This window comes from Marmota flaviventris, chromosome X (assembly GCF_047511675.1).
Source record: "Marmota flaviventris isolate mMarFla1 chromosome X, mMarFla1.hap1, whole genome shotgun sequence".
NCBI classification, from domain to species: Eukaryota; Metazoa; Chordata; class Mammalia; order Rodentia; family Sciuridae; genus Marmota; species Marmota flaviventris.
In genome coordinates, this window is record NC_092518.1 from 10,842,820 (window position 1) to 10,864,544 (window position 21,725).

The window sequence follows — 21,725 nt, forward strand, 5'->3', positions numbered from 1 at the left end:
GGGCAATCACAGATTCAAGGCCAGTCTCAACCACTTAGCAAGGCCCTCAGCAACTTAGTGAAAACCTGTCTCAAAATAAAAAATAAAAAGGGCTGGGGATGTAATTCAGTAGTAAAGAATCCCTGGGGGCTGGAGATGTGGCTCAAGAGGTAGCGCGCTCGCCTGGCATGTGTGCGGCCCAGGTTCGATCCTCAGCACCACATACAAACAAAGATGTTGTGTCCGCCGAAAACTAAAAAATAAATATTAAAATTCTCTCTCTCTCTCTCTCTCTCTCTCTCTCTCTCTCTCTCTCTTAAAAAAAAAAAAAAAAAAAATCCCTGGGTGCAATACCCAGTACCAAACAAAAAAATAATAAAAATAAAATTGTGAGGCTACTTTCAAAACTAACAAATGCATTGTTACTATTTAAAAAAAAAAAACCAAAGCAGGCAGTAATCTTCAAGCACCCCTCTAGAATTCCAGCTTTCATGATCTCTATGACTCCCCAAATCTACAAATACTCAAGAGCTACTTTGTCTTCTGGAACAAAGCTATTGCTTCAAGTTATTGTGGATTTTATGGAAAAAAATTCAGGATCAAAAATAAAAATGAGAATAAGATTTCTGTGGTGTACTACAAAGTATTATTTGCTTCAGCTAACTCCAATGCCTGGCAGTAGATTCTGAAAAACAGTAAAATTAATGCTCTGTGAATAACAAATAAAGACCTTTAAATTTTCACTTAAGCTCCAAGTTATGTTTTTATTTTTTTAGAGAAAGAGAGAATTTTAATATTTATTTATTTTTTTTTAGTTTTCAGCGGACACAACATCTTTGTTTGTATGTGGTGCTGAGGATCGAACCCGGGCCGCATGCATGCCAGGCGAGGGCGCTACCGCTTGAGCCACATCCCCAGCCCCCAAGTTATGTTTTTATAAAAAGATGTGGAAGCAGATACCACTAAAGTAAAATTTAAACTTTTTCATTTGAATTTGTGGAATCTTTTCATTTAACATTTGATTCTCTCTCCTAGATGTAGAATGAAATTAGACAGTCTGAAAATTCTGGCTCATTGGTTCTCAGTAAGTAAGATTTTTCTGTAGTTTTAAAACTGAATGGGTCCATTTTGCTTCCATAGCTCAAGTCAGCAGCCATCTTAGTCAATGTAGCACAGTGGAAAAATCCTGGACCCTGGACCTCCACGTATTTTGCATTTTTTGTTCCATGATTTTTATCTTATTGCTGATAGAGAGGAAGACCAGGTGCTTTGTGAGCAGTGTGTTTGGCAATGAATAGAACAGAATTGGTTTAATCCCACCTGCCAAAAGTCTCTTCTTATTTTTCAATATCATATCATCTCTTCTCTTGGCAAATTTACTTCCTTCTATTTTGTTCCACCAGATGATATTTAAAAACAAAACAAAACAAGATGACTCTCTTTCTCTTGAAGTTTCTAAAACATATAAGTGAAAGGTTGAAGAAGCTAAAATGTAAAGGATAAAACTTGATTCTATAAAGTTTTTCTTCTGGTTCTGTTAAGTTACACATTTCTGAAGTAAGATTAAGTTTTGTTCTCCTGGGACCTGAAAATTGTGAAAGCATAAAACAATTCCCGGAACTGCCCATTAGATGTGTGTCGAAATCTCCCCTGACCACCTAGTTGCTCAACGAGAACAACCCCCTTTCCTCAGAAACCGTGCAGTCCCGCACGTACACACCTCAGGGCTTAAACCAATCAGTTTAAATATATACCCATCTTAGTACTGACCAATCACCCCCTCCCGACTTGTTCCCACCAGTGAATGTGCTAATCATGTTTTAGAGTTGTTATTTGATTTTCCCGCGGTATGTGATGATTTGCTAAAGGATGCTATGATGTATGTAAAGTCCCTGCCCCCTTCAAAGAATGTATATAAGCTCTGCTCAAGTTGTTCCCGGGGCTCTTTGTTCTTTGCTCCTCTGAAGTGAGCTCTGAGCCCCAGCATGCTGGACCCCCAATAAACCCTTTGCTGTTGCATGAGACAGTCTCTTGGTGGTCTTTTCCTCCAATGTTCGCCTGACCTTTACATAAGGAAGAAATAACAGGACAAGGAGACATCTTTACCATACATATATAACCATTGTTATTTTGATTTCATATTTTCATAATAATGAAGATTGTATTCTGATGTTAAATTTAAATATTATTACTTTAAAAACAGAAAGCTTGCTTTTTTGATTATCATAGTTGTAAGGGTGAAACACATCTCTACAGTTAGTCAAATGAAATACAAAATATTTATTTTAATTAAATAACCCTCAGTTAATGAAAACATTTAATTAAACAGAACCCATTCCTCGAATATGTCAATAAAACGAAGATTCAAATTTCCTTTTTGTAAAATAAATACATGAAGGATATAATTAATAAGAATTTATATTTTGGTAAAATAAATACACATGCAAAAATATTCAGTATTTTTGGCTTGAAGTTTCCACAGTGTTAGCTCACATCGCCTCCTTCAGCAATGGTCTTGGCTTTTCCAGGCCTTAAGAGTCTGCATGAATGATTCTTATAGATACCATCTCCCAAATCCACACCAGGTGCTTTTACTGGACACACACCCAGCTAAAATAGTCCCCAGTGAACAGGAACTTGTGTTTGGGTTCAAGGAAGGAGAAAAAATTTTGCAGCCTACTTTATAATCCAGTGAAACTCTTTAATAAGGACAGAATATCAAGGAGATATGAAAATAGATAGTCTGCCATTTTGCCCATTGCGATAGCATTACATTAGTGACAGAAAGCCCTCTTTCTGTCGTGTTTTTAGACGTTTTTAGTAGCAGACCATGTTCAAGTTTTGATACATAATTTGATCCTGGCTTCCATAACACAATGCTCTGCTAGTTTTTCTCCTATTTTACTAGCTTTCCCTTCTCAGTCTCCTTTGCTAATTCTTTCGTAATTTAAATATTGGAATGTCTCATGGTTTATTCCTGGGACTACTTTTCTCCTCCTACTCTTTCCTGAATTCTGTGTTGAACCACAACGAAAAGAAAAGATCACTGGCTCCAATTTTAAATCAAATTAAAGCAAGCTTATATTATTTACACAAAGAAAACTGGCCAAGGGCTGTCTCCCTAAGCCAGGCTAGAGACCAGCCCCCCGGCTCTCCAGGAACAAGGTTTTATAGCACCAAAAGTTGCAAAAGGGGGTGTCTTGAGAACTTACAGATAAACAGGATTTTGACAAGCACAATACAAAGGCAGATAGTAGATTAATGATCTACATGGCATGATATTTCAAGGTAGGGAGTAAATTCAGATTTCAAAATCAGGATTTATGAGGCACCACTGAGGTTTCAGAGAGGATTGTTATCTGGTCATGGGGAGCCAGGATTTATGAGGTGCCATTGAGGTTTTAGAGCAGGTTGTTATCTGGTCAAGGAGAGCCAGGCAAAGGTGAGTTCAGGGCAAGAATTCCAAACAAGTTTACAAATCGCAGTAATTTATAGTAAAACAGAAATTAACTTTTCACGACATTGTGATGAGATGGTGAAGCCAGATTTAAAGTTAGGTAGTCAGTGTAGTTAGATAAATCGGGTCTAATACCAAGTGAAATCTAAAATGGAGGCCATGCTGAGAATGATTCCAGGAAATGCAGGACAACTCATGGAATGTTAATGAAGTCCTGAAAAGGCCCTAGGCCAAAGTCCATCCCAAAGAAGTGTTAATGAAGTCCTTCCTGCTCACACTACTTCTTTGGCCCACCTGTGTCCCACCCCTCGGGCCTTCCCACCTACATTCCATCACAGAAAGAAACTATAAAATGGAGAGACAACCGCACTTCCAAGGATTCCACCTCTTGGGTCCCCCTCTTCCTCCGGGAGAAGTCTTTTCTGCTGTCCTTTAATAAACTTCTAATTTCTACTCTGACCTTGCCTCGGCGTGCTCTCTGGTGTTATTCTTCAACATTGGGGAAGCAAGGACTCGTCACCGGTCAACAGCGGTAACAATGGCTCCCAATCTTAAAATGGAATTAGGCTGGGTTCATTATTCTGTAGTTTTATACACCGCGGGAAAAATCAAATAACAACTCTAAAACATGATTAGCACATTCACTGGCGGGAACAAGTTGGGAGGGTCATCTGGCATCCCAGGTATTTCTCTATCTCATGCTGATTGGTGGCTGCTAGGGGGTTGCTATGGTTCCGCACCTAGCCTGACTGAGTCAGGGACACCTTTGTCCTTGCACTCCTAGGCACATTCCCACCCTGCTAAGTTGTTTATCTACAAATAACAGGAGAGATCTGCTGCTCCAGATGAACCTCCTAGTAGTTTATGGTGGTTGATAACGTGTTGGGAAACCATGTAGTTCAGCAGGAACACCCCTCTTGGCTTAAACCAATCAGTTCAAATTAATCCCCCTCTTGTAGTAACCAATCACCCTTACCCAACTTGTTCCCGCCAGTGAATGTGCTAATCATGTTTTAGAGTTGTTATTTGATTTTCCCGCGGTGTGTGATGATTTTTTTTTTTAAAAAAAGAGAGAATTTTTTTAATATTTATTTTTTAGTTTTCGGTGGACACAACATCCCTTTATTTTATTTTATTTTTATGTGGTGCTGAGGATCGAACCCAGCACCCGGCGCATGCCAGGTGAGTGGGTTACCGCTTGAGCCACATTCCCAGCCCCCCTGTCATAGTTTCTGACAAAGTTTGGCATTCAGTGAACAATTTTTCAACAAATGAACGGAAAAATAAAAGACTTAAAGGAAGAAGGCAGGTGTTGTTCCTCAGATGTCTTGACCCAAGAAAATCTAGTCTCCTTATAATTTAACTTAATGTCCCTTCCAGTGCTCCTTCCAACCTTAGGATAAGCGAGAACAGAACAATGAGGGAAAATAACAAGGTGGAGGAATTAATATTATTGTCCTCCTAAGAAAAGTCAATTTTTTACTTTATCAGGGAATCAGATACCCTTTGTCTCCCCTCTTTGCATCTTAAAAGGGAGCCTCCAAGGATCCTTGTATCAGAGGAACCTCAGGAATTTGCCCTTTGAGAAAGCTGAAGAGCCTCTAAATAAGCATATCTTTTTTGAGAAAATGAAAAGATTCCAGGGCTGGGGAGATACCTCAGTGGTAAAGTGCCTGCCTAGCATGCATGAAGTCCTGAGTTCAATCCCCATCACCACATAAAAAATAAACAACAACAATAAAAATGGTATTTAAAAAAAATTACCACTTAGTTTTAGTTTCTACTTTCTTTAGAGCAACATTTCTAAGTAATTCAACAAAGCCATTTATTTTACAAAGAAAAATATTACTCTTAAAATTTGTTCTCCTCTTTTATTAGAAATACTTAAATAGCAAAATTATCCTATTTATTAAATAGGATAATAAGGCCCCTAAAGGATCAGTTGTCACAAAGTCTTATATTCAAGATCTTGAAAATACTGCATCATTGTAAGCATCCACCGTAGAAATGGGGTATCAGTTTGTGGATAGCATTCTCAATGAACTGCATTGTTATATTTTGTTTTGAATAATTCAAAAGCATATCCACATCTCAAAACAAAAACTCAAAGTGGTGATACAATGTAGATTAGTTAATTTTAAAAAAACAAGAAAAACATACTTAATAAAGAAAAACAATTAGTATGGTAATGTCAGGGTACTATTTTAGTAAAATAGCAATGAATGTATTTTATTTCTTGTACAAATTTATTCATTTTTTTAAGAATGGGATTGCTTAGTTCCCTATACAAACTTGTTGTATAAAGGATGCAATTTTCAGTATTAATGAAGCCAGAAATAGATAGTGTAGATAGGTGAATTGAGTCAGGTCGGATGAGGGAGGCCTATTTTGAGTGAGTTGGGGAAGTTGGAGACTGTCCCCTGAGGGACTGAAATGTTAATTCCTTCAGAGCCCTTCCTCCACCCTTATCAAGAACCTGCCCCTGCTCCAACCTGTTGCCAAGGTAACCTGTCCCAGGAATTGTCCCTCCCTACAGGGAGCTGTAAGGTTGTTAATTAATGTGTCCTGGGCTGCTCCATCCTGCCCTTCCCCCTTCAGCCCACCTGTTTTCCACCTTTTGACCACCCCACAGAGCATTCCTGGGCCTAGTCACATGCATAGGAAGGAGAAAGGGGGGAAAGGCAGGAGAACACAGGAAGCCTAGGACATATAAAAAGGGCAGAACACCCCGCCTCTTGGGATACCAGGATACCAGCTATGGCCCCCTTCTCCCTCTATGTTACCCCTTTCTAAATAAACCCTGTTTCATATGCTTGCCTCTGCGTGCTTCTCTAATGTTCAAAGTTCAACATGTGGGGAAGCCGGACTCACCACTGGTAAAGGCAGTATCACTAACTAACACCTTTATCTCAAAAATTTTTAAAAAATCTCTTCTGGTTAGGACATTAGTTAACATCTGGCATGTACATGGTAGAAATCTAGTAGGTACATACTAATGACTCTGATTCAGAAAATATCTACTGAGCACAACCTATGTGCATGGCAATATGCTAATTGCTAGAGAATGCAATGGTAACTAAGAGAAGGGGTAATAAAATTCAGTAACTGAGAGGATCACTTTGGAAATATGGCCCTACATTCAAATCCTAATTCTACCATTTGTTAACTAAATAGTTTTGTTGAGTTATTTAACTTCTCTAAGCTTCATTTATCTATAAAACTAAAAACATAACTTGCTTCATGGAGTGGAGAGTATTAAGTAATAAATGAGGCCACAAAAAAGAATGAACAGTGTACCCAATAATACTTCTTGTTGTCAATGCAGTGATTAATATTACTCAGTCCTCGTCATAAGAGTCTAGAATCTAATGGGGAACATAAACATACATTGCAATTATGAAATAAGTGGCCAAAGAAGAGACCACCTATATTCGTGCACAGATGAGTCAACCCAAGCTCCAAGCTTACAAACTCTTCATATTTACAAGAGACTTATTGTTGTAGCCTAAAATGTCGATTTTTTCTACACACAGAAACCAATTTGTTGTCTTAGATTAATTGGAACAATCTGTTTTTCTGAGTATGGGATTTAATCTGCTCAGCCTATGAGTTAAAATTATTATTCTCGCACTGCCTTAGAAACAACTAAAGTAGATAATGTTCTTTGCTGGCAATCCTCTATATGCTTTTATAGAACTCTGAGAAAAAATTATAAAAGGATATCGTGCAATTCTTAAATTAGGAATATTAAAGTCCAACTTCAATTTATATCTTCAACATTCAAGAGAATATTGAAATGAGGGACATTACTAGGTGTTCAAACAACAATAAAAAGCACTCTGGGTGTTAGTCATACTTTTCTTTTTTTTTAATATTTATTTATTTTTTTAGTTCTTGGCAGACACAACATCTTTGTTTGTATGTGGTGCTGAGGATCGAACCCGGGCTGCACGCATGACAGGCAAGCGCGCTACAGCTTGAGCCACATCCCCAGCCCCATAGTCATACTTTTCTAAGCCCTGGAAATGAGCAAACTCTTTTTTCTCAAGATTTGCCTCTCTCAAGGCCTTTTGAGATCATTAATGACCACCTTTAATTGACAAAATTATCTGGATCATTCAGTTAAACAGACATCTATGAAACATTCTTAGGTGTAGAGCACCATGGATACTCAGAGCTGAGTAAGACACAGTTCTTTCATTCAAGGAATTCTTGTGCTAATGGGTAAACTATTCCTTTTATTCTAAAATGTAGATTACTTATTCATATTTATCAACTCTAAAATTGAGGTGCATCTTTCAGTCAATGGCAATTTATAACTGCTATCAGCCAGGCGACACTTCATGCTAACACTCCATGCTAACCATTCAATAGTTATATATTGCTGCATAGCAAATTATTCCACAACTTGGTGGCTGAAGACAACTGTATTTATAACCAAAAAGTTTGTGTAGATCAGGAATTCTAGCTCCAGAACTCACACAGGCTACAAATAAAGTGTTTTCTAGGCTGTGATTATCTTAAGGCTCAACTGGGGCTGGATTGAGTTCCAAGCTCATTCAAGTGATTGTTGACTGGATTCAACTATTGAAAGACCCTAGCCCAGTAACCCCGAGGCTTAGTTACAGAATAACCAGGGCATGTCACAAACCTGCGCAGGCACCAGAAGTGTTTTTGAAATCAGTTAAGTGAAACCGATTAAAAGGGAAAAACAGGATGGTTGGGAAAGAGCAGAAGAATAGATTCCAGGGCATGCCTGACTAAACAGGGGCTAATAAGCAGGAATAGAAAAAAAAAAAAAACAGAGTGTTCATATGTAACTGTCATATGGTGTAATTCCAGGAACATAAAATGAAAAATAACTTTACCCTTTAGGTAACCTGTATGTTGGGTTCAAAATAACTAATAAGAAACCTGTTGCTTACCGCGCGCGCGAAACCTGCCCCTTGACCCTATAAAAAATTCTGTACCCCAAAGCCCGGTGTGCCAGTTCACCGAAGCTCCGGCTGAGGTTTCGCTGGGCACCCGCAGGCGCCTGTGTATCAATAAATCACCTCTTGCTTTTGCAGCCAGTGCCTCGTGCGTCTTTCTTGGACAGGGAATCGGTGGGTCTTTCATTTGGCGAGCCAGCCAGGAGAACTCCTGTAACCCCGTCCGGATCCCTGCCCGAGGAACACCCGATAACCACTGGGAGGTAAGCTGGCCAGTTCGTGTCATTTTGTGTCTCTGTCTGTCTGGTTGTTATCTTGTTATCTGTTCATGCGCAGCGTCTGTACGATTACGCGTAATCGCTCTGTATTCTGGGCAGCTTGAGAAGGAGTTGACGAACTCGGACTTCTCCCCTGCCACCCTGGGAGACGTCCCAGGGGCTCAGGGAGGCCCATCTTGGGGGGCCTCCAATGTTCTGTAGAGTACACTGTACTCGTGGGTGACGGAGGTGACGGTATCCCTCCTCTCCCTAATCCGTTAGGTACGTTCGGTTTGTGCTCGAGCCGCGCAGCGATCTCTGTGTCCAGTCTGATATTTGTGTCTGTCTTCTTGCCTTTGCCCGAAGCCGCACAGCGTTCTTTGTGTTTTGTGTCCTGTCTGATTTGTATCTGTCTCCTTGCCTCTGCATTTTCTCACTCCATCTAAGACTAACATGGGACAATCTATAATAACTCCTCTGAGTCTTACTCTTGATCACTGGCAGGACGTTCGGAACCGGGCCGACAACCTGTCAGTAGAGGTCAAAAAGAAAAAATGGATAACACTCTGCACCACAGAATGGCCATCGTATGACATCGGTTGGCCTAAAGAAGGGACATTTAATCTTGATTATATCTTGCAGGTGAAGTCCCAAGTTTTCATCCAGGGACCACAGGGGCATCCTGATCAAGTGCCCTACATCGTTACTTGGGAAAATTTGGCTTCTGACCCACCTTCTTGGGTTGCCCCTTTTTCTCACTCTAAGCTTCCTCCCTGCTCCCTCTCCGGCGGCTCCACGCTTCCAACGCTGCCGCCTGAAACTCCTCCCCTACCTTCTGCCCCACTTATCCCAGTCCCTACATCCCCTCCCAAAACCTCTAGGCTTTACCCCATTCTTGACAAATCTGAAAAATCGGCCCCAACAGGGACAAAACAAAAAAAGGTTTTGCCCCCAGAAGATGCAGTTCTTATAGATTTGATGACTGGAGAACCCCCACCTTATCATCCCCAACCTCTACCTGCCCCTGATCTTAACCAGGCATCCTCAGGGGAAGAAAACGAGGGAAATCAAGAAGATTCGGCTCCCCGTAATCCTCCAGAGCCTTCCCCTATGGTGGGACGACTCCGCGGGCGCCGAGAACCTCATGCCTTAGGGAATACATCTAGTGCCTTCCCCTTACGGCAGACGGGAGGCCCAAATGGCCAATACCAGTATTGGCCCTTTTCTGCTTCTGATCTTTATAATTGGAAATCCCACAATCCTTCTTTCTCTAGTGATCCTATAGCCCTAACCTCTCTAATAGAATCTATTCTAGTGACTCACCAGCCAACCTGGGATGACTGCCAGCAGCTTCTACAGACTCTTCTCACTTCTGAAGAGAAACAAAAAGTTCTCCTGGAAGCCCGTAAAAATGTGCCAGGGGATGACGGACGCCCCACTCAACTCCCAAATTTGATTAATGAGGCTTTCCCCTTAACACGACCAGAATGGGACTACAACACTGATGCCGGTAGGAACCACTTACGTCTCTATCGCCAGTTACTCATAGCGGGTCTCCATGGAGCAGGGCGACGGCCCACTAATTTGGCGCAGGTAAGACAGACTATCCAGGGGTCGGAGGAAACTCCGACTGCATTCTTAGAGAGATTAAAGGAAGCCTATCGGAGGTACACACCTTTTGACCCAGACAGTGAGGATCAGAGAGGAAACGTTTCTATGGCCTTTATTTGGCAGTCCGCTCCAGATATCAGGACTAAGTTACAAAGATTAGACAATTTACAAGATTTTTCTTTAGCAGACTTATTAAGGGAAGCAGAAAAGATCTTTAACAAGAGAGAGACTCCAGAGGAAAAAGAGGAAAGGATTAGAAAAATCCAGGAAGAGAGGGATCTCAAATTTAAGGAAGAACTAGATAAGAGAGATCGAAAACGTGATAAAGAATTAACTAAGATATTGGCCACCGTAACACAGACAGGGCAACAAGGAAAGAGAACAGATAGGGAACGGGAACGAAGTAGGCCCCATGTAGACCGAGACCAATGTGCCTACTGCAAGGAAAAAGGACATTGGGTAAAAGACTGCCCAAATAAACCCCCCAACCCCAGGAGAGGTACGAACCGGGCCCCTCAATTGTTAGCCCTGGATGAAGATTAGGGAAGTCAGGGCCAAGAGCTCCCCCCTGAGCCCCGGGTAACTCTACAAGTAGGGGGGCAACCTGTAACCTTCCTGGTGGATACGGGAGCCCAACACTCAGTGCTGACACGGGCACCAGGACCTATGAGCCACAAAACGACGTGGGTCCAGGGCGCCACCGGAAGCAAACCGTACCGATGGACCACCAAAAGAAAAGTACATCTTGCCACAGGTAAAGTTTCCCATTCGTTTCTGCATGTGCCTGATTGTCCGTATCCACTATTAGGACGAGATTTATTAACCAAATTAAGAGCCCAAATTTATTTTAAAGATGGGAGTGCCTCCGTCACGGGGCCAAACCAGACCCCCTTACACGTATTGACTTTCAAATTAGATGACGAATATAAACTTTTCGACAAGCCTTCGGTACCTATGAAGGACATGAACTATTGGCTTGATTCGTACCCGGAGGCCTGGGCTGAAACTGGAGGAATGGGAATGGCTAAACAGCAACCTCCGATAGTCATTCACCTAAGAACCACCGCTACTCCCATAAATATTAAGCAATATCCTATGTCAAGGGAAGCTCACCAGGGCATCAAACCACATATCAAACGCCTCCTAGACCAAGGCATCCTAACTCCTTGCCGGTCGCCCTGGAACACCCCTCTGTTGCCAGTCAAAAAGCCAGGAACAAATGACTACAGACCTGTCCAAGATTTAAGAGAGGTAAACAAAAGAGTAGAAGATATTCACCCTACGGTGCCCAACCCTTACAATCTCCTCAGCACCTTGCCTCCCACCCATACCTGGTATACTGTCCTGGACCTAAAAGATGCCTTCTTCTGCCTAAGATTGTCTCCCCAAAGCCAGGCTCTCTTTGCATTTGAATGGAAGGATCCCGAGGAAGGAGTCTCTGGACAACTGACCTGGACAAGGCTGCCACAAGGATTTAAAAACAGCCCGACGCTCTTTGATGAGGCTTTACATCAGGACCTGGCCGATTTTCGTGTAAGACACCCCTCCTTAATTATGCTTCAATATGTAGATGACATCTTGTTGGCTGCTATCTCCGAGGAGGACTGCCTGACAGGTACGGAGGCTTTATTACAAACTTTGGGGCAGTTGGGGTACAGAGCATCAGCTAAAAAGGCCCAGATCTGTCAGACAACAGTTACTTATCTTGGCTACGAACTTCATGATGGCCAACGGTGGTTAACAGCTGCCAGAAAAGAGACTATTTCGAGCATACCCGTCCCCCAGAGTCCCAAGCAGCTGCGGGAGTTCCTAGGGACCGCAGGTTTCTGTAGACTCTGGATTCCTGGGTTTGCGGAGATAGCAGCCCCCTTGTATCCACTGACTAAACAGGGAAACACCTTTAATTGGACGGAAGAACAACAATTGGCATTTGATCGCATCAAATTAGCCCTTTTATCTGCCCCCGCCTTAGGCTTACCAGATATTACCAAGCCTTTTGACTTATTTATAGATGAAAAGCAGGGCTATGCAAAAGGAGTCTTAACCCAAAAACTGGGGCCCTGGAGGCGCCCCATAGCCTACCTGTCAAAGAAACTGGATCCAGTAGCGTCAGGATGGCCCCCATGTCTTCGGATGATAGCAGCTGTGGCTGTCCTGATCAAGGACGCCACCAAACTGACTCTGGGGCAACCATTAACTTTATTAACTCCTCATGCTATCGAAACAATAATTCGCCAGCCGCCCGATCGCTGGGTGTCAAACGCCCGACTCACCCATTACCAGTCTTTGTTGTTGGACACTGACCGAATTCAGTTTGGCCCCATAGTCACTCTAAATCCAGCGACGCTTCTACCGCTCCCGGGAGAAGCAAATCCTCACAACTGCCAGCAGATTCTCGCAGAGACACAGGGGACCCGGCCAGACCTCACAGACCAACCTATGAAGGATGCAGAGCTGGTCTGGTACACGGATGGAAGCAGTTACCTACTCAATGGAGAACGGCGTGCGGGAGCAGCCATTACCACCGAATCTGAGGTAATATGGGCGAGTGCATTGCCGGGCGGAACATCGGCCCAGCGGGCGGAACTGATAGCTCTGACCCAAGCCTTGAAGTTGGCAGAGGGAAAAAAACTAAACGTATATACAGACAGCAGGTATGCTTTTGCCACTGCTCATATACATGGAGAGATTTACAGGCGCCGGGGATTACTGACCTCAGAAGGAAAGGAAATCAAAAATAAGACTGAGATATTAGCTTTGCTTAAAGCTTTATTTCTACCCAAAAAGCTAAGTATCATGCATTGCCCTGGCCATCAGAAAGGAGATACTCCGGAGGCGAAGGGAAACAGGTTAGCAGACGAGACGGCCAGAAAGGCAGCCCAGGGGCCTCAACTCCTAGTGATGACTCTATTGCCCCAACAGGCAGACCCACAACACAATGACTATGAAGAACAATGGGTCTATGAGGACAGAGATTTAGATATCATACAGAAGCTGGACGCCTCTTACAACCAAGAGGACCATACCTGGAAATATCAAGGAAAAACTATAATGCCCCTTAAAAATGCTAAGGAACTAATAAAATCATTACATAAGCTGACACATCTTGGGGTTAAAAAGATGAAAGATCTCTTGGACCGTGGAGAGGGTACTCTTTATCTTCCAGATAGGGACCGACTCCTCCGACAGACTGCAGAAAATTGTCAAGCATGTGCCCAGGTAAATGCTGGTAAAGTTAAAATCGGGACAGGAATCCGGGTTAGAGGACATAAACCTGGAACACATTGGGAGATAGACTTCACTGAAGTCCAACCTGGTATGTATGGATATAGGTATCTTCTGGTTTTTGTTGATACCTTTTCTGGATGGGTAGAGGCATTCCCCACCCGACATGAAACTGCCAAGGTCGTTGCCAAGAAGCTATTAGAAGAAATTTTCCCAAGGTATGGGGTACCTGAAATAATTGGGTCAGACAACGGGCCTGCCTTCGTCTCCCAGGTAAGTCAGGCAGTGGCCAATTCATTGGGGATTAATTGGAAGTTACATTGTGCATATAGACCCCAAAGCTCAGGACAGGTAGAAAGAATGAACAGAACAATCAAGGAGACTTTAACTAAATTAACGCTTGAAACTGGCACTAGAGACTGGGTGCAACTCCTACCCTTAGCCTTATATCGAGCCCGAAATACTCCGGGCCCTCAGGGACTTACCCCATTTGAAATTCTATATGGTGCTCCACCACCTGCTGTTAATTTTTATGAAACTGAAATTTATGCCTCCCTCACCCCCTCTGTGCAGACTCATTTACGCGCACTGCAATTGGTCCAGAACGAGGTCTGGAAGCCATTAGCAGCGGCATATAAGGAGGAACTCAAAACCCCATCGGTGCCACATCCCTACAAGATTGGAGACACCGTCTGGGTACGCAGACATCAGAACAAGAACCTCGAACCTCGGTGGAAAGGACCTTACACCGTCCTGCTAACTACTCCTACCGCCATCAAGGTAGACGGCATTGCTGCCTGGATCCACGCTTCCCACGTGAAGGCTACACATCCACAGGACCCTACCATCACTCCTCAAGATCCAAAATGGAAATTACAACGCACCCAAAACCCACTAAAGATAAGACTTACACGCTGTTAATCACTCTTACTCTCTACGCTACTCCCCTCGTCCTAGGTAGTAACCCCCATACCCCCATGAAGTTGACTTGGCAGGTGTATTCCCAAACCGGGGAAGTAATTTGGTCCATTACAGCAACCCGCACCCCTGGCACATGGTGGCCTACTTTGACCCCAGACTTTTGCCAACTAGCCGCTGGGTTAGACTCTTGGGATATTCCCGACAGATCATATGATCAGCTTAGTACTTATATGACCCCCAGACCATCCGGTTGGGGAATGCTAGGATGTGCTACCCCAACAGCAAGATGCAGACTGGGTCAATATGACTTTTATGCTTGTCCCAAAGAGGGAAGAGACCGATCCCAAATATATAAATGTGGAGGTTATGAAACATACTTTTGCTCCTCCTGGGGCTGCGAAACTACAGGGGATGCTTACTGGAAACCTTCTTCTGACAAGGAATTCATAAAAATACTTAAAAACTTCACTACCTATGGCACAGGTCCCTCTGATTGCTATCACCCCCCTAAATCTTACTACCAAGGGGACAAGTCATTGCCCTTACGGATACAGTTCACAGAAAGAGGAAAAAAACAACTAGATCCCTGGCTCACTGGGAGAACATGGGGCCTTAGATGGTATATGTTAGGATATGATCTCGGTGTAATTCTCAAAATCAGGCTATCTCAAACCCCGATTATGATGAGCCCAATAGGGCCTAATCCTGTTCTCGGGGACCAAAGAGCTCCCTCAGTTCCCAGACAATCAAAAAGTCCTCCCAAAGTACCCCCCAGTAAGCCGCCCATGCCTCAAATTGTAACCATAGACTATCGAACCTCTAGTTATTCCCCCGAGCCCATCTTCCCTGGGACCGAGGACCGATTGTTAGATTTGATTCGAGGAGCCTTTTATGCCCTCAATGCCACTGACCCAGACCGCACCCGGGATTGCTGGCTCTGTCTCGCCTCCGGCCCACCCTATTATGAAGGAATAGCAATAATGTCTGACTGGAATAGTAATATAAACCCTGACCCTAAGTGTGTGTCCCTGCCCGGCTATAGGCTCACCATCACTGAAGTTTCAGGGCAAGGGACCTGTGTAGGAAACATACCTCTGTCACATAAACCTCTCTGTAATACTACCCTCCCGACAAATGGATCACAAAATAACTATTTGTGGGGCCCCCCCGGAACTTATTGGGCCTGCCGCACTGGACTGACCCCCTGTATTTCCACGGCAGTCCTCAATGCCTCCACTGATTTTTGTGTGCTAATACAACTATGGCCTAAAATATTATATCTGGGATCAGACTATGTCCTAGGACACCTTGAAGGATGGAATCGGTACCCTAGAGAGCCCATAAGCATGACTATAGCACTACTATTAGGAATTGGAGGGATAGCAGCAGGCATAGGAACAGGGACAACTGCTTATATCCAAGGTAACCAAATGTTGCAATTACAGGCAGCAATGAATGAAGATTTAACTGCAATGGCCAAGTCTATCACTGCCCTAGAAAAATCCCTCTCTTCCCTCTCCGAAGTGGTGTTACAAAATAGAAGAGGATTAGATCTATTGTTCCTCAGGGAAGGTGGTCTCTGTGTAGCTCTAGGAGAACAATGTTGCTTTTATGCTGACCATACTGGGGTAGTCCGAGAAACTATGGAAAAGGTTACTGAAAGGCTGGCAAAGAGACAGAAAGAATTTGAAGCTCAACAAGGATGGTTTGAACACTGGTTTAGCAAGTCCCCATGGTTAACTACTCTGCTATCCACCATAGCAGGACCTTTAGTTATCTTACTGTTACTCCTGACATTCGGACCTTGCATACTTAATAGACTAGTGCAGTTCATGAAAGAAAGACTTTCTATAATCCAGACTATGGTTCTAACTCAACAATACCAATTGCTCAGACACCAAACAGGGTCACAGACAAGCTTAGCCCAAGAACCTGAACAGGCAGGACAATGGATATAAGATTCTATCCATGATAAAGAAAAAGGGGGGAATGAAAGACCCTAGCCCAGTAACCCCGAGGCTTAGTTACAGAATAACCAGGGCATGTCACAAACCTGCGCAGGCACCAGAAGTGTTTTTGAAATCAGTTAAGTGAAACCGATTAAAAGGGAAAAACAGGATGGTTGGGAAAGAGCAGAAGAATAGATTCCAGGGCATGCCTGACTAAACAGGGGCTAATAAGCAGGAATAGAAAAAAAAAAAAAACAGAGTGTTCATATGTAACTGTCATATGGTGTAATTCCAGGAACATAAAATGAAAAATAACTTTACCCTTTAGGTAACCTGTATGTTGGGTTCAAAATAACTAATAAGAAACCTGTTGCTTACCGCGCGCGCGAAACCTGCCCCTTGACCCTATAAAAAATTCTGTACCCCAAAGCCCGGTGTGCCAGTTCACCGAAGCTCCGGCTGAGGTTTCGCTGGGCACCCGCAGGCGCCTGTGTATCAATAAATCACCTCTTGCTTTTGCAGCCAGTGCCTCGTGCGTCTTTCTTGGACAGGGAATCGGTGGGTCTTTCACTATCACCTATTAGACTAAGGCCTTGGTTTCTCATGAGCTGTTGACCAGAGACTAAGGAACAAGAATTCCTTGCCTAATGATCTTGCTATAGGTTCATGACATGACAACTGGCTTTTTTTTTTTTTTTTTTTTTTTTTTAAGAGGGAGAAAACAAGAAGGAGAAGAAGAAGAGACAAAGAATGACAGTTAAAGGGAAGTCATGGTCTTTTGTAACCTAATCTTTGAAGTGTCATCTCATTATTTTAGCCAAATTCTATCCACTAGAAGCAAGTCATCAAGTTCAGACCTTACTCAAGGGGAGAGATTATACAAGGGATTATCAGGAAGTGAAGATCACTGGGAGCCATTTTGGAAGCTGTTTACCATGGTTGGCCATGGTTATGAAACTTGGTTTATTCCTAAGTGTATGACAGGCCAGAGTAATACCTTGATATTTCAGTGAATAAAACATTTAAGGGCAATTTGAGAAAATAAGATGAATCCCAGTTTTGATTGAATGTGTTTTGTCAGCACTTTCAAGTAACAGAATGGATGTCAAGGACATAGATGTCTCCGAATGGCAAATGCTGCAAAAAGGTAGATCCTAAATGGGAAAAGGTTCTAGGAAAACCGTACCAAATTTAGTTTACCTATATTTTCATTATGAATGCATAATGGTGATATATGATAAAAATCTATACTAAATAAATGTGAAAAAAGTTCTATGAATAAACTTAAAATTAAAAAAATTTAATATCACAATCATTATTCCAGAATTGAATGACATTTTCTCTTTATAAGTTTTATATGGAATAATTTCCTATAATTAAACTCATCTTAAACTTGGTATGATGAATGTGTAAAACCAGAGGTAAGTTATACCTGCTCATGGAATCCCCAACTATATATACCCGAGAGTCTGCAGTCTAGTCAAGATGTGTCTTCAGTGGATTACCCAATTAATAAGTATCTAATTTAAAGTCCAATAAAAGTGAGAAAGTAGAACTTCTGAAACACTAGGGTAAAAGTGTTAAAGAGAGTCATAAACAATATGTGGGCAATAGAAAGAAATGACAAAAATGTCCTATTGAGCATATTAGAAATAGTTTTCATGAAGTGAGATAACTTCTTTTTTTTTTCAGAGAGAGAGAATTTTAATATTTATTTTTTAGTTTTCGGCAGACACAACATCCTTGTTTGTATGTGGTGCTGAGGATCGAACCCGGGCCGCACGCATGCCAGGCGAGCATGCTACCGCTTGAGCCACATCCCCAGCCCCAGTAAGATAACTTTTTATGAGTCTGAAGTGGTTCCCAACTTGAAATCAGAGACTCCAAGAGATAGAAATTATTGCAAAGAGTCCATTAATCCATATGCTTATGAAACATTTAATGTAGAATGACTAAATAATACCTCAAACATTTTATTTATTTATTTATTTGTTTGTTTATTTATTTATTTTGGTATAGTTTTTCTCCTCTTTTTCTTTTTATACTTTTATTTATTTATTTTCATGTGGTGCTGAGGATGAAACTCATCACCTCACAAAGCGAGTGCTCTACTGCTGAGCCACAACCCCAGCCCCTTGAACATATTTTAATCACTCTTTTTCAAATGTATTACATATGCTTTCTTATTAAGTAAATGCACATTATTTTATTTTTTAAATTTTTTTAGTTGCAGATGGACACCATATCTGCATTTTATTTATTTATTTTTATGTGGTGCTGAGGAATCGAACCCAGTGCCTCACACATGGGAGGCAAGCGTTTTACCACTGAGCTACAGCCCCAGCCCGCACATTATTTTCAAGTAATTTTTGACATCTTCTTAACTTTTTAATTGTGGTTTATTTAATCCACAGACATTAAAAATACAACAATTATCATGGAGGGAAATATACATGGAATTTTTACTATAAAATGTGCTCTCTATGAGAAAAAATCTGGGAACTACTGTCCACAGGCATCCTGAGTTGCAAACCTAAGCATGTTGAACAATGATTCATTTTCTACATCCCTATACCCTTAGGAAAATCATTTATCTCTGTGTTACTGGATAGGGACCCATCCCTTGCTATTACTCTTCCTATTTAAAATTTCATACTCATAGATTAAACTTGTCATGATTTTAGAAAGAACTCCATTTTTATTCCAACACATTGAAAGGAAATCCATTTTGTTTCTGAGAATAATGAATAGGATCTTGAAAGGATTTCTTTTTCTCTCTTGTTTCTTTAAAGCCATATTTTTTAACTAAAAGGAAGCCATTTTTCATTTTAATAGAATTACCCAAAGAACGTTGGTTTAATTTTTTTCAATTTTATTATATAGTTAAGAACTCAGAATACCAAAAATTACCCAAGATGGTAAGGCTATTAGTGCTCTGTTACAGCCAAAATGATTCATTTGCTTACCACCAGAGATTAAATTAGTCACAAGGCAGCTCTATATTCAATAAAATGGAAGGAGAACATTTTACTAAGTATGCTCTTATTAATAAGTTTTCTATTTATAAGAGGCTTCAAGTGTCTCTGCTAATAGACATAAGGTTAACCAAAAAATTCAAGTTCACGCTCAAACTAGTCTGCATGAACTTCAGTACAGTTCCCATCTGTAAATTCAAGATGAAGAAAGTGGTCCAATCTGAATGCATGTTGTTTAGTATAAAGCAGACTTTGGAGGATTGTGTCAATACTGATAAGGCAAACAAAAAGACATCTCCTGCATCCTGGTACATTTGCTAAATTTCTCAAATATCCACTTGATAATGAAAAGGGGAATGAAGAGCTATATATTCAATTGGCAATTTGATACTAGGTATAAGAAATAGGTATGGATAGCTCGATGATCCATTATCTAAGTCTTGATTCAATAAATACTTGTTGGGGAGACAGAAAGGAAAGAAACCATTACAAATTAGTGTCAAAGTCATTACAAAAAGAGTTAATCTAGGATCCTTCAGGATCACAAGAGGGATTCCCAATCCAGCGATGTAGAATAATGGAAGACTTCTCAGGGGAAGTTAACCCAGCAAAGGGTGGGGTAAAGTGGTGGGGATAGGGTAGAGGGCTGTTCCAAACTGGGAAGATGGAGCAGGAGGGCTCCATGACTGAGAGTGGATAGGATTAGGGAAACAAAAGTAAATGTTCCACCTATCACTATTGGTAAAATAGGAAATAGGATTTCCAGAAGGCTTTATTGGCCTTTGTGTTCACCTTCACATCAGAAAAAAAGTGGCACAGTGAGTGTGATATTTTACATATGCCAGAGACTTCAAAGCAAGCGATAACTGCCAGTAATACAGGAGTGAATGGCCTGGCAACCTGTGAATACATGAATACTTTTAAAGGACACCACATATCTGTGTGAGCTGCTTGTACATGGGGTTAACAACTGGAGAGATTGAAATACCCCTGGACCAGCTAAAGAACAATATTCTTCATTGAAATGCTGAGATGCCTCTGTGGATTTTCCTTCTCACCTTTCTTAGGGGATAAATTATTTTATGTATATATGCTTAAGTCACTAATAAAATATGATCCAGACTGTAAATATTTTTTGACACAACAAATTTCAGGAAAACATTCAGGACCTAAAATGAGATTAGACTGCAGTTAGGGAACTCAATCCAATGTTAGAACATCCATCAATGATACTTTCATTCAAGATAACATGCCATCTTGTCAAGGTATCTAGCTGATTGACATTCTTATGGAGAATCCAAATTTCTTTTCCACCCCTAAGTCTGCACTTCTATCATCGGATAGGTTTTAAATTGAAAACTGAACCAGAAATATGACACCTATCAACAGTCTCCAGGCACATTATTTCAATTCCTATTTGTCAATTCCAACTCATATGTAAGCAAAGCAAATGTTACAGTGCCAAGTCCCAGACTCAGTCTAGAGTTGGGGACTTGAGGAGTGGAGGATCAAGCTAAGTGTTGATCATGCAATTGTCTAAAAGATGAACATATCAGAACCATATATTCTGTGCTTCAAAGTATTAACATTGAGAATAATATTTTTTTTAAAGAGAGAGAGAGAGTTTTTTAATATTTATTTTTTAGTTTTCAGCCGACACAACATCTTTGTTTGTATGTGGTGCTGAGGATCGAACCTGGGCGGCACGCATGCCAGGCGAGCACACTACCGCTTGAGCCACATCCCCAGCCCAAGAATAATAATTTTTTTTAAGATCAGGTCTTTTCAAAGACACTTCAAAGAAAGAAAACTTCAGACCAATATCTCTAATGAACCTAGATGCAAAAATCCTCAATAAAATTCTGGCGAATCGGATACAAAAACATATCAAAAAAATTGTGCACCATGATCAAGTAGGATTCATCCCTGGGATGCAAGGCTGGTTCAATATACGGAAATCAATAAATGTTATCCACCACATCAATAGACTTAAAAATAAGAACCATATGATCATCTCAATAGATGCGGAAAAAGCATTCGACAAAGTACAGCATCCCTTTATGTTCAAAACTCTAGAAAAACTAGGGATAACAGGAACATACCTCAATATTGTAAAAGCAATCTACGCTAAGCCTCAGGCTAGCATCATTCTGAATGGAGAAAAATTGAAGGCATTCCCTCTAAAATCTGGAACAAGACAGGGATGCCCTCTTTCACCACTTCTGTTCAACATAGTTCTCGAAACACTGGCCAGAGCAATTAGACAGACGAAAGAAATTAAAGGCATAAAAATAGGAAAAGAAGAACTTAAATTATCACTATTTGCAGATGATATGATTCTATACCTAGCAGACCCAAAAGGCTCTACAAAGAAACTATTAGAGCTAATAAATGAATTCAGCAAAGTGGCAGGATAAAAA